General features: G+C 44.0%; 1 pseudogene; it reads right to left on the reverse strand.

Annotated features, from left to right (window-relative positions):
• Window positions 1–12,530: 12,530 nt before the first annotated feature.
• Window positions 12,531–13,893, reverse strand: LOC144124287 (cuticle protein 16.8 pseudogene; annotated as a pseudogene).
• Window positions 13,894–14,361: the final 468 nt, after the last annotated feature.

Here is a 14,361-nt window from a genome sequence, read left to right on the forward strand (position 1 = left end):
ATTCAGAAAAAAGCGATAACTCATAACATGCCGTAAAAAGGAAATAACAGTGTGATGGCTGTTGAGCCCTCGCACACGCTTGTGAAACGCGAAGTTTTTTGGCGCCCGCTTGAACTAATTGAAGTCTTGGCTTGATAACAGGAACTTTATTGGCCAGACTTTAAGTGCACAAAAACCTTGGGACCTTCTTAACCACATTGTTAACAATTAAAGTGCGATAGCATTTTCAAGATGACCCACCCCGAAAATTGGATTAGGGTGAATATATAGGGACTAGTGGTGGATTAAGTTGGATTAGTGACGGTAGTGGTGGTTAAGGTGGATTAGTATAGATAACTAGGTAGATTGAGGGGGATTCATTGAGATTAGTGGATAAGCTAAGGTGTAAGAATCCAGGCCGCGGCGATGGAATTTCTATGAAGGTGAAATTCAAGAGGTCCGTGTGCTGTGCGATGTCAGTGCACGTTAAAGAACCTCAGGTGGTCGAAATTATTCCGAAGACCTTCGCTATGGCTTCCCTCGTAGTCTGAGTCGCTTTGGGACGTTAAACCCCAATAAAACAAACCAAACTAAGGTGTAAGAATGGGTCGAGTTACTATAATCACGTATTTTAATACAAATAAAGGAACTCGAACATTACAGTCCTCAATTTTCGTATTAGGCGGCGCTGATGACATCACGTCTTTCTGGACCAATCAGGGTAGTTAGTTGTGAAGAAACCGGGTTGTTACCGTATTAAAATAAAAAAAATTATGAGAGCACTTTGCCAATCTAAAGTGCGGCAAGGTGAAAGCCTTTGGTATTGCCGACTGCGATTCTAACTTCGTAGGTTCCCATACCAGTGGCACTCCCAAAGGCTTCTACCTTGCTACAGTTTCGATGTAGACGACATTGTTGGCGCTTGCGGTCTGCTTTCTCTGACCTTCTTCTTATCCTTTTTCTTCTTCTCTTCTTCTGGGGCTTCTGGCTTTTCTGGTGGTGGCGCGCAGGTGGCGCCACCAGCGCACGTGCCGTTACCATGACGATTTCGGTTGTGACGTCACCATCTCCCGTCGCTATATCGACGTCCGCTCTATATCGAAGCATTTGGTTCTTTTGTTTTTTTCGCTATAATTGTCTATAATTAATTAACTAATCACTCTACAGTCATCAAACTTGGATTGGAGGTTACATTTTGTCCCTTTTATTTGACACTGCCATTCGTTTTCTGCTATCCTGATTAGTTGCCGCGTTATTCATGGAAGTCAGCGTTACACCGGACGCACGAGTATGAGCCTTTAAAGGCTTTCGCCTTAAAATCATTGATCTATTGAGAAGACTACCACACGACAGATCCGAAGTCAGTCAACTGGTTAACACATGAAGTGAGGTGAACAGATTTTAAAACATAAAGCTGATTGAGCTGTATACGATGCACCTAAATCAAAACGATGTGGCTGACAGACATACGACTCACGGTTCCTCAGGATCTACGTAAGCCGGCGGAATATCTCACGTGAGCGCAAAGAAATTACATGTCTGTTGGGCTTGCAACAAAAATTGTTTCCGTGGTGTTGTTCACACCTCCTTATAAAAGCGCTGGTTTGGTTGTGGATGAGTGCAGTGTGTTCTGAATACTCGACGCTCAAATCACGTGTTGTAGAATAATGCTTACTGTCTCGATTAATAGTATTCCCTATTCGTAAACAGTGTCTAAACTCGAATTGTAACTACTGAATATCTAATTCGAATAATTGGGCCCCAATAAATTTCTCTGTTCTTCTTCTGTCCAGAAAGTTATTTGTCGAGCCGGCAAGATTGAAAATGAACAAATGAGTGCATATTTCGTGACAGAGACGTAGAATCTTTGGCATCATTAATGACGTCAGAAAGCCACCTGTGACGATTGGGACGGCAACAGGTGACAATACTGAGATCATTTTGTCGCTGTTTTTATTTCTTGGGCTTTTCATTTCATTGCTTACAAATCACATTTTAGAGTCATTTTCACCCACTCAGTACATTTATGCCGTGGATGGGGTGCGCGAACATACATTCGCAGCTGCATCGCGGGTGTTGGGGCTCTCCCTATTTTGTTGTAGTCGGCATTATTTTGTAAATATTTGAGTTTGGCGTCCCTTTAAGCACGGATATCCACTTCATCAGATAAAACATCACGTTTCCATCAGCTACGTGCCTTCCTAATCGCATGACCTGTTAGCTATAAGCCATTCCGCCCCTTATATGCGTCACTGCATGCTTGCGTCTCTCTGCACCCCTCAAGTTGCTTAAAAATGCACAAATATACTGCATTTTTCAGATCCTAGTATCCAGAGAAAGGGTACAGAATTACCCCTGAAATTTTTATTTTTTATATCTTGCAAAGAACCCCTCTGTGTTGCAACTCTTTGACCACACAAAAGAGCCTACAGTTTTGGCTCGCAGTTTCTTGCTATATTCTTGCAACTCCGCATGCCGTCTGCACCACCTAGACCCCTTACTCCGACTCAGACCTCCGTCCGGCCTCTCCCGCTGCGATGCTACGCTGTTGTGTCGCCTGTGGCTGGGAGTAGCGTTCACAAATGCCTACTCCCACTTAATCGCAATGGCAGACTCTCCTACGAGTGAGATGTGTGGGTGCGACGAAACTGTAGAGCACCTTCTTTGTAACTGCCATCAGTTTCAACGTGAGCATGCACTCCTGCCTGCAACACTCCGCCGTTTAGATCCTCGGCCCCTTACTGAAACAAAGATTCTGGGTCCTTGGAGTAAGCCTTCATCGCAGAGGACAGCTTTGAAGGCACTTTTAAAGTTCTTGAAGGACTCAGGACTGAGTGCAAGGTTGTGAACTATCAGTGTGTGCCCTGTGTACCCTGCAAGTAACGGCCAACGGACACGTGCAAAAGTGATGATATCCCTTTGTTCTCTCCCCTTTCTATCTCTCCCTCCGTTCCCCTTCCCACGTGTGGGGTAGCATACCAGGCGCTGCCTAGTTAACCTCCCTGCCTTTCCGCCTTTCTCTCTCTTTCTCTCTCTCTCTCTCTTGCAGTTCCTTGCAAGAAGTTTCTTACAGACAATGCTGGGCTTAAATTTAACTGCATCGAATTTTAGGAACTTTATTTTCAGGCTGGAGCAAATCGACCGTAGCTATTCCGGATGGGGAATTCTGCGCAGTTTCCGTACCGACTTTTTGATACCACGCTAGTTGGATGAATCTTCGACCAGTCTTCATTACTTTCGTGGTCGACAATCATCTGCCTTCTCTTTTCTGGCAAGTCGCAACCGGAAAAATAATTACTCCTTGTCTTAGCGGACAAAGATATCGTGTTTTCGGTCATCTTGTACATCGTGGAAGTGGATGCGGGTGGCTAGCTGAATGTGAAGGTTTGTGCTCTCCCGACACACATGATAATGGGAACTGCCGGGATAGTTTGCGTTGCGGCTACTGATTTCACTTCATCGCAGCGTTGATTTTGTAGAAAATTTCGGAGATCATGCTTTTTTTTTAAATTCACGAATCGCTTCTCTGAGATATCTGTGCTTTGAGCCGAAAGAAATTCCACTGCACTATTTCATAGTGAACTGCTCCTGTTCGAAGTGCTCTGTGACAAATATCTAATATCCCCCGATCTTTTTCTTCCTCCTTGAGGAAAATACGTGACCGAGTTAGCTGTTGTTAACACGCAAGCGCCTCCCGCTCCTTCTTCCTCTTAGTGCGTGCTCCAAGCTCATCGCGGTTGCGTCATCATCAGATTTAGCACATTTTGGAAGGCGCTCGGTCTTCGGCCCATATGTTCCTTAGTTTTCAGGTCCAACTGTGCTCTCCGCCGCCGCGGTGGCTGAGTGGTTATGGCGCTCGGCTGCTGGCCCGAAAGACGCGGGTTCGATCCCGGCCGTGGCGGTCGAATTTCGATGGAGGCGAAATTCTAGAGGCCCGTGTGCTGTGCGATGTCAGTGCACGTTTAAGAACCCCAGGTGGTCGAAACTTCCGGAGCCCTCCACTACGGCGTCTCTCATAGCCTGAGTCGCTTTGGGACGTTAATCCCCATAAACCAACCAACTGTGCTCTTCGGCCAGTGCGAGGCTGAATGTGCCCCCTGTTGCTTACAGCGTTCTCCTGTGCCCTGGATACAGTTGCTCGCCGTAAAAAATATCTTATACCACTTTGGGCAGTTTGTTCTCGTTGGTTCTGATGAAATGATTCTGCCAATAAATTTTGACATTCTGCAAGTTCATTGTATTATGTTTTGTTGTGGTAGGTATCGAGATTGGAAAAAATTGTGCTTAATTTTGTTTTTTGGTTTTGAAAATTTCCTTTTAGCTTCCGCGTTTGTTGCGCACCATTCTGTCCTGAACGCCTCGCAGCAGTGTTATTTCTCGTTTTTGTTTCTTTCTAGTTGTCTTGGTCTTAGGGAACTGATAAATTCTGGGTGTGCTCGCACCGAAAATAACAGCTGATAGTAGTGTTGAAATCTGGGTCAGTTGGTACATGTTCAGTTGGTGCAAGTCCAGTCGTCGTGTGTGTGCCTTGTCTCTTCGCTGTGTCCCGTTTTTTGACTGGTTTTACTCCATGAACAGCTGATAGTTCAGCACACCGCCCTGTCGTACTCCTTTTTCTTGCGCTCTGTCTATCCTTGTGCGCTGGCTTCTGTGCGCATGAGAAATAACCAACTTGCCTGAACTGAACTGAACTGAACTGATCTTTATTTACCAGAAAAGCTGGTGGGTCACCCGGGCTAAAAGCTGTAATTAAACAGCTTGACGAGGCACAGGCAACCCTTACAAGGCAGCATAGACGAGACCACTAAATAATAACAACACTAATAAAAATGATGCAAAAAGGTTAACATGAAATATTCAGGTTTACAAAAAATAAGAAACACTTTCAGGTAGGTCGATAGAAAATGTGTACACAAAGACTGCATTTTTGTTACAGATTGACACAAATCGCATGAATAATGAGAAGGCATCTTCGTGAGCAATTGGAGGGAAGCTGTAAAAGAATAACTAAGAAACACTGTAGCGAAAAAAACAACAAAAACGCATTAGAAATTGGAAAAAAGCTGTAGCAGTTGAACAGGGGTCAAACATTTGATGTGTTGATATTTGTTTAATACGGACGGAAGATTGTGACGTAACGACTGACAGGTACTGTTGCTTATTGTATTACAGTTACGCTACAGAAACGTAAAGCAACACTTTACATGTACACAAGCTTTTGACCTTTACGGTTATGTTACCTGGCAGCACCACTGCAGCTTCGCATGGCGCACTTGCTGAATTGTTTTAACTTAAAAGAAAAAAAGAGTGACTTATGAGAGGAACTTTATGAGCCCTTTAATAGCAAAATTAGGAAGAAAGCAAACAAGAAAACTATTAGCTCCACAATATGCTTGCTAATGAAACCACATTCAAAAGTCAATAGGGAAACTGTTTCAGCGCCGCTAAATTTGAGAAATCGGTATGTCGAGTATTAGCAACAATTAGCATCTCGCCCAACTCGTAAAGCTAGTCCAAGATGTCTGATAGACCTAAGAAAAGGCTCCCAGCCAAATCGAAGGCCTTGAGACATTAAATAATTTCTCATCCATGGATTGTTTTCCTATTTTCCGCGCAGCATTTTCAAAAAACGAGAGATGAGGAATCATTGGACGCTGGCTGAAAGTCGCAGATTCGCGCCGTGTTTTATTTTTTGTTTCTTTTTCATACATTCTGATCTAAAAGCACGGGCTCCTGAAAACATGTTGAAATCAAACATTCTGTAACATTCTATCAAAGCTTCATGTAGTTATGACTATATGGCGTGCAAACGTATGAGCATTGTTGCAACACAAGGCCATTAAGGTCTAATGGCCGATGTTGTGGTAATTTACTCAGGAGAGTGCTCTTCATATATAAGAGCAAATTATAAGCTTGGGTAGTAAGTTTTATCTTTTGCTTTACCTCTGAATGATTCCACAGTCTGCAGTTTAAAGTGTGTGTACTGATCTCATATTCACGTTCCTGCATGATAACTCCTCGATGTACGCATAAAATTAAATACCAGGACGCATCTGTATGCGCCCATATATGTTATCGGTGCTCTCACGTAAAGGAATGCAATGAGAATAAAATTGTTTTCCTGCCTATCATAAAAGTTGGATTATAGGGTTTGAAGTTTCCACTTCAAAACTGTGAAGAAAAGTTTGTATTCCTGTATTTGAAGTGGAAGCTTCAGTAACTTATAATTCAATTATTTTTACCCTTAATGCATTTGTTGACATCAAGACAACCCAATGGCATACAGTTTAGCATGTTCTCTGCGGCAACCTTTATTAAAAGTTGTTAAAAACGCATATAAAAAACATAAGGGCTGAAATAATTGTTTTACACGAAATTTAATGACATATTTATAATTGGCATGCAAATATAGATGTTCCCTGACAGCCGTCGTGGTGGCTCAGTGGTTATGACGCTCGGCTGCTGACCCAAAAGACGCGGACCACGATCCCAGTCGTGGACGTGGCATTTCGATGAAGGCGAAATTCTAGAGGCCACGTGTATCGTGCGGTGTCAGTGCACGTTAAAGAACCCCAGGTGGTCGAAGTTTCCGGTGTCCTTAACTACGGCGTCTCTCATAGCCCGAGTCGCTTTGGGACGTTGAAACCCTATAAAAAGAAAAAAAACATGTCCCGTGAAGATTTCAAAATTGTGACCACTAAAATAAATATATTTTTTTCAAGAGCAGGGCCTTGGTTCTGGCCGTCTTGATGCCACGGAAAACGCAAATGGGGTCTCGCAAAGATGGCTCCCTCACCGTTGGATCTCGTTCTAGGTGGCATTTGCGGTATGACAGGACGTTCTTACGTCCGACGCTGTGGTCGAGGGTGACACTGGTGAATACTCAAAGGGTTACATTACACGAAACATAAATACTCTCGAAAGTTAATGATTAGACAGCTGTCGCAGCTCAGTTGGTAGACCACCGCACGCTACGCGTGGAGGTCACGGCTTCGTTTCCCTCCGGCGGCATGGGGTCGCCGCTCTAATTAATTAACTAGACATCTTATCGGCACTACATTTTGCCGCACATAACCTTTACATCATCCTCTATCGATTACAATCATTCGTTTGATCCTAACTGTTCTGAGACCAACGCAACGGCTGCCGACACATTTTGCGGACATGACCTCGCCGACATAGCCAAGTAATGCCTTCGCATTAACTGGAGCAAGAACACCTTGACACTACTCGATGTGGCTGGAAAATAACGAGCGGCTCCTCGGACTCCTTCACGTGCTAATTTTCCATTCATCAACAAACAAATTAAAAATTATATATCAGCTATCAACATTGCTTACCTCGTTTTAAGTAACTGCTGGTTTTCTTCATATTTCATTTTAAATGCACAGAGTATTGACAGCGAGCAAAGATCCCTTGGTTTCTTTGCTCGCTTCCTGGTTAGTCCATATACATTTTTTTTGTTGCGATATACCTTCAGTTGAGTCAGTTGTTCCAAAACAGCATGTGATGGGTTATTTCGCGATGGATGCAAAATAAATTTCCACCAACTGTTATTCTTTCTTCGCCTAGTTCGGAACCTAAATATATACCGCAAGGTCGGCAAACATTTGTCGATCCGTGCCAAGTCGGAAGACGTCATTTGAATTGGGGCTTTTTCTGCAATCTATTGTTGCTGCGACCATAAACTTCCGAAGAGCGTCGCAATATTTATGCCGTTTTCAAAGAGGGCTGGGGCAGCAAGCCAAGAGCGATTCACTAACGCGATAACGACCCTGCTCGCGTGTCTCATAGAGAAAGGGAAAGTGATAACGCGTCCTCGTTTGGGTACAGTCGTCCACACACCTGACAAGAGCGCTCGAACGGCACACTGGGGAGCATTCTTTTGCCATTTACGTGTTGCCTAGGGCGGGAAACCAGGTATTGTCTTGCATGCATATTCCCGTGATTAGTGTTTAGTTCTTTATGTGTTTAGTTCTTTATGTGTTTACAATCTGTGCGGACTACGACTGTACGTTGTCTCTACCGTGTTGTTAGTTCTTGAACCCCGCGCCTAATGCACCTAAACGCCAGCCAGATCACTTGGTTTCGGCAAATCAAGCCCTTGTCTACAACCTCAATGTTTCGTCTCTTTCATCCACTAGCCTTCGTGCCTGGTTGGCACAATTAATGAGAGGAGGAAAGAGGCCTATAACGCATTGGTGGGGAGAGGGCATGTGGCCGACCATTGTCCCCACTGCCGTGGTTGCACGCCTCGGCTCCGCGATACCACTATCCTCAAAAAGTTCGGGTCGAAACTAAGCAGAGAAGTATATGAGGCCTAGTGTATCAAGAAGGAATCCGGCTCGTGTGTCAGCAAAACCTCGGTTAACCTGTCCGGTAAAGAGTATTCATATCTAGATTGCATGACGTCTCGTACACGCCCGCGCACAAGTGTTACGTGATGATCGTTCGTCATGTTACCACGTGATTACGATGATTGCATAAATGTGACGCACTGTTGTAATAAACCAGTTGAAGTTCCGCGCTCTGTCCTGTTGGTTTCTTCCTCGTCCCTTGTCCTTTTTTGCGCGGTTTCAAGATGCACTCTACTAATAGTCACCAACTAGCCCGTCTCTCTCTATTATTCTATAACTAGCCTAGTATACCATGTGAAATCAGCGAAAAATATAATGTTTCTTTTTCTTCAGGGCCGTAGATTTGTGAAGCACTATAATAGGGAAGCAACGGCAAATCACCAGCGATGCTAGAAGTTCGGGCTGTGATGGAAGCAGTGGGCGAGTGAAAGAACACACGAATCTAGCGGCCACCATTGCAAAGTAAGCGATCTGGCAGGCATTGAAACAAAAGAAGCGCTGCTTGACGAAGCGAAGGGGTCTTGGCATTTTAGCCTATATTTTAAGAGTAAACGTTTTTCTCGAGTATACCAGAAGTCAGACCTGGCAGCAAATAAATTACTGTAAATAAATTTTTGTACTTTAATTATTTTCTGCGGTAGTTTTTAACGTGATTATACTTTCCTGCCTTTGGAAGTTAGAAACTTAATTAATTGGATGCCGTAGGAGTAGTAATTTAACAAAAAAGTTATAAATTACTTTCAAATTTACTTTCATTAAAATGCGTCATTTAGTTTAGTGTCGGCAAAGCTTTAGCCTCCTGTATGCCTCGTAGGCGCCTCTAAAGCAGAAACGACGCTCAGCAAATGTGGGCTAGTAAGGAAACGGCAAGTGCTACTGAGGTCAAAAGTTTGCGGGACACGAGTTATAGGAGAAACGTTTATTACAACTACACCTCGCTACCCAGTCGCCTGATATTATGAAGAGAGGAAAGAAAATTTAGGCCTTTAATACCTTCATACAATATCAGGCGACTGCGTAGAGAGGTGGAGTTACAATAAACGTTTTTCCTAGAATTCGCGTCCCGGAAACTTTTGACCCCAGTAGTATGTACAATCATATTGAATGAGACTGAGAATCCGAGAGCGCCGGTGTTCTCTGTTGCCGGCGAGATTCAGGAGTTCATGTGCAGCAAGCACACCCAAGGAGCAAAATGTAAGGCGGTGCTTGTGGCATCGAAGGGGCAAATGGCGCACGTGGAATTTCAAAACGAGTCAAGAGCGCGCGCGGACGCACTCCCCATAGTTACGTCAGCCGAATTGACAGCGCTGCCAGGTTACGCTGGTAGCCACGGGGCGCGGGGAAACAAAATGAAATGCGCATAGTGGGAAGATTCCAGCGTTGATTCCTTGGAGCAATAAAGTAAGAAATAACCTGGTTGCTAGCTTCAAACGGCAGAGACAGTTGGGCGCAGCAAGATGCCGGGTTCGCCGTTCGTTTGTCTTGAGCGAAGTTAAAATTACGAGTGCTCGATCATGCTTCTGTTTTTATTGCTTTGTCGCGTTTTGTTGTCTTACCTTTTTGATGTTCCGTGCTTTAGGAAAGAAGAAAGATGCGGGGATAGCTTTCCAGGGTGGAATTTGGCTGGAAGAAAGAGTGTGTGCGTGCGTTGTGTCTAGAGAGAGAATTTGCTACTTCATTAAGTCTGTTTGTCTTGGTTGTTTGTATTCGTGAAAAATAGAAAGTGATTCAAAACTAATTGCACTACTTTTAAGAAGTAACTGTAATGTAACCTCAGTAATTTTAGTGAGCAGTAATTAGTAGTGTAATATAATTACTTTCACAGGGTTTTTATTATCATTAATAATCAATTATACATTTATATTTCATTCCTTCTCCAAAGTAATCCTGCCACCATCTGCGTAGATGGCAAAATTATTTTATAAGCTCCTGACCTCTGCAGGAACGATTGCTTGTCTTTGACTGACAGCGCACTTATCTTTAGAAAAGCTGAAGCATAGAATTAGGTTAAAGCATGCTCCCTCTCACCTCCGATTACGTGCTTAGACCACTCTTATTCGACCTAAAATATGCTTCGGCTATTTGGGACCCTCATCAAGCATATTTAATAAATAACATCGAATCATTGGAGAATCGCGCAGCTCGTTTCATCTACTCTGATTATTCACGTCATACCAGCATCACAGCCTTGAAGAAACGCGCTGATCTGCAAGATCTCTATCTCCATCGTAAAGTTGCACGCTTATCACTATTTCATTAACTTTATCATCACTGAACGCTTCATAATGACTTTTTTTCTTTGCCTTCTTCCATTTTTGACCGCCGCGACCATTCGTTTAAAGTTAAGCGATTGTCATGCCGTACATCTGACTATGCACATTCATTCATTCCACGCACTATAACCAACTGGAACGCTCTCCCTTCAGATGTTACTACCATCACTGATCCAGAGAAATTTTATAAATATCTGCCACTACTTCTGCGTAACATCTTTTCGTAGATTGTTAACTTACCAGTGCATTAGGTTTTCGTCTTTTATTTCTGTTATTGATGATTCTCGCTGTTTTATTTTCATGCCGTTGTGTATAGACATTGTATAACTTGTATTAACTTTACTATCTGCTGCTCTGTTAATGTTTCTGTTTCTTGCCATTTTTGCTTCAATGTTTAATTATGTAGGTTTTGTATTTTTATTCCAAGGATCGATATGCTTTTATCTGTTTCTTTTTGTCTGTGGCTTCTTGAATTTTTTGCTTATTTATTTCTTTCTTTTGATTACTTGCCTTTAGCGCCTCCCCCCCTATGCAATACCCTCAAATTGAGGGCCTTTAGGGGTATTTTGTGTAAATAAATAAATAAATAAATAAATAAATAAATAAATTTTCCATAAACATAAAACCGAGAATAATAAAAGAAAAACCAAAGGGCGCGCACATTGACATGGTGCGCAGGTTGTGCACAGAATAATGAGCCACGTGCTGTAAAGATGAGTGGCCTCCAAGACGCGAGAGCAGAGACTAGGCATGTAACTCCGATGCCTTGCAAGAGCCGCTGACTATTGAAAAAGCAGAAGGGAAAAGTTTGTTCTGCTTTCAGATGCGCACAGAGATGTCGTGGGTTAGTGACACGCAGCGCGCGTCAGAAGCTGAACGTTCGTTCTGGAGATTTTCGAATGCAACGCTAAGTTCAGTTCCTTCCTATAATAGTTTTAGGAAGTGAGGTTTTGCTCCATATGTTGATATGCTCTGCTTGCGCAACCACGCTTCAATGCCGACCACAGATTCAAGAAATCTACTGTTATGCAGCACCAGAAAAAACAGTCGTTAATATATGCGCGGCAAGTGGTATAAATCGTCGGATACAAAAGTTGTAAGAATAATATCTTCACGTTTTTTTTTGTTTTGTGTGACTACATGTATCACACACGGTGCTTTCGTACACTTTGTTCTACAGACTTTCTCCAGCCAGTGACACTCTCATGAGTGCGTCGTGAGGCTGAGAAACTTGGGGGCCTTAGGCGTTATCGTCCACGCGGTTACGGAGGAAAGTGAAGGAGCACTTTTCAGGGCATCCCTGAAACGTGACTGGGGTGAGGACTACGTGAAAAGTGTCTATGTTAATATTTGTATTCATTCACATCAGTGGGTCTTGGTGAAGTTTCGTAAAAAAAGCTTGAATTAATGCAGGCTGACCACGTGTGAGGAAGCTTTAACATCCGAATTGGTGTCTACAAAGATTTAATTACCAATTTGCAATCAGTCCATTCCATGAAAAGGAAGATCGTTGCAGTATTTTGTTGCAACATTTTTAGACTTATTTTCATGAGTCCGCATAAAATCCGTAAAGCAAAGCAGAAAGAACTCCTCGGATCGCGCAAAAACATGCATACTTCAAAAACAAGTGGAATTCATTAAAACGTGGCAGTAGCAGTTAACAAGCGGAAGTTGGTGAGAAAGGAACGCAAAGGCAGCCTTGTAGTTCGATTTTGCCATCCGAAAGATGTTCGGTGGATATCACGAAATTGAGAAACGAAGAGTGGCAGTTGAAATAAAATGTCTTTATTTAAAATTGATTTTTCAACAATAACACCGGATAAACTTCCTCGCAGAACGTTAAAAGTAGTGAGCAACAACTAAATACGGTTGTAAATTGAGGATTCTGTCTTCAGCGACCTGATAGTATAAGCGTGTGTGTGTTCGTGTAAGGTAAAGTGGTCTTGGTTGTGTCCTTGTGGTCTGCGAAGAATCTTGGCTTAAGCCTTGGCCTTGCCGATGGTGAAGGGGGCTGGGTGGACCAGAGCGACGGGACCGAAGTGGTGGCCATAGGTGTAGGGGCCAGCAGCCACGGCGAACTGAGCTGGGTGCACGGCGTGCACGGCGTGCACGGCGACTGGAGCTGGAGCAGCCTGGACGACGACTGGCTTCACGGAGGCAACAACGGGCTTGGCCACGACTGGGGCGGCAGCGACTGGGGCAACCTCGACGGCGCCTGAAGTGTAAAGAGCGTCGGCTGGGTTGGAGGTCTTGGTTCCGGGCTCGTTGGTCTCAACGGTGGCGTGGAAGCCCTCGGCATCGGCGGTGTACTTGACGGTACGAGTAATGCCGGCGGCGTCGGTGTAGCTGTAGGAGCCGACCTTGAAGTTGTTGGCGTCACCGGTCTCCTCGCGGGTCAGGCGGGTGCCGAACTCGTCAGTGGTGTCGTAGCTGAAGCTGTATGGCTGTGGTGGCTGTAAGGAGCGAAACCTGATGAGGGCATGCACTTCACTGCTTTCTTTATCCCCTCATCGTGAATTGCGCACAGTGTCTATTGTCTCCTAATTCAAAACTTTTTAGTGCCTGCAGCACCATGGAAAACATGCTCACTTATAAAACATGAAAACGCTTGCACCAAGTCTTTGTAGTTCGAGTTCCCGCAGCCAGGTTAAGTAAACGGAGATGTTAGCTAAGGTCCTTGATGAAAAATACATAAGAATGTAGCGCATGTCATGATACCTTGCGCAATATGAAGCGAGGCTTTAACTATGTCGTACACAACGCAATAAGAACTTGTAATATGCTTTTGTGTAAGTTTAACACCAGAATCAACAGAAAGAATTACCTTTTGTTCCCGCGTGCTACCAATGTCTACAATGCTACATACGAAACTAGACGATGTTTTCATAACTGATATTTCGATATGCTATCAAAATGCAGGGGAACAAATTTTCTTTCCTCTTAAAACATCATAGTTGTTAGAAAGAGTGGCAGGGTGTGCATAAATTCAGCAACCAGTTGGAGCGATCATGACGAGGAGAGACTGCCTATGAAAACTCGCTTCCGATGCTTCCAAATCAAACTGAGCCTTGTCCGCGCTGACGAAGAAGGTGTAAACACAAATTACAACTCACGAATTCCTCAGCCGGAGCGGAGGCAGCAATAGCCACAAGGCAGCAGAGGAGGACCTGCAAATGTATGTAATGTGGGTGAGTATACCGTATGGGTATATGCCATGGGAGCTAGGGAGAAAAGCTAGCCGACGCAATAGATTCAAAGATCTTTCACTGTACCTTAAAGAACATGGCGGATGTTTGAAGGAGTGGTGTTGCTCTTTCGAGATGAGAACAAGACTGACCCTCCTCAGCGAGGAGACTCGCTTTTATACCGGGCCCAAGGCGCATTCCCTAAATGCTTGAAAGCGTTGTGAGCGTGAGGGGCTATCACAAGACAGCGAATTAATTAAGATAGTAATCACCTGTATCATAAGAGCGAGAGCGGACGCCTCCCGATACTGCACCACCCTCGCCCCTCAGCTGTTGGACGTGCGCCGTTTCGCAAGGCAGGAGAAAGTCACTGACTCTTGTTTGGGCAGATGTTCATCCTCATTTTTTCTTTTTTCTTTCACGCTTTAAACGCAGCCGGTATTTGCAGTCTATATGTCTTCTTTTCTTCAATGCAGGTGCCACAGAAATATTCTCCGGGGCATGTCTGTGCAATTCAATGACCCTTTGTGCTCCAAGGCGTGCTTTAGCCGCCGCGGTGGCTGAGTG

The sequence above is a fragment of the Amblyomma americanum genome, chromosome 3 (assembly GCF_052857255.1).
Source record: "Amblyomma americanum isolate KBUSLIRL-KWMA chromosome 3, ASM5285725v1, whole genome shotgun sequence".
NCBI lineage: Eukaryota > Metazoa > Arthropoda > Arachnida > Ixodida > Ixodidae > Amblyomma > Amblyomma americanum.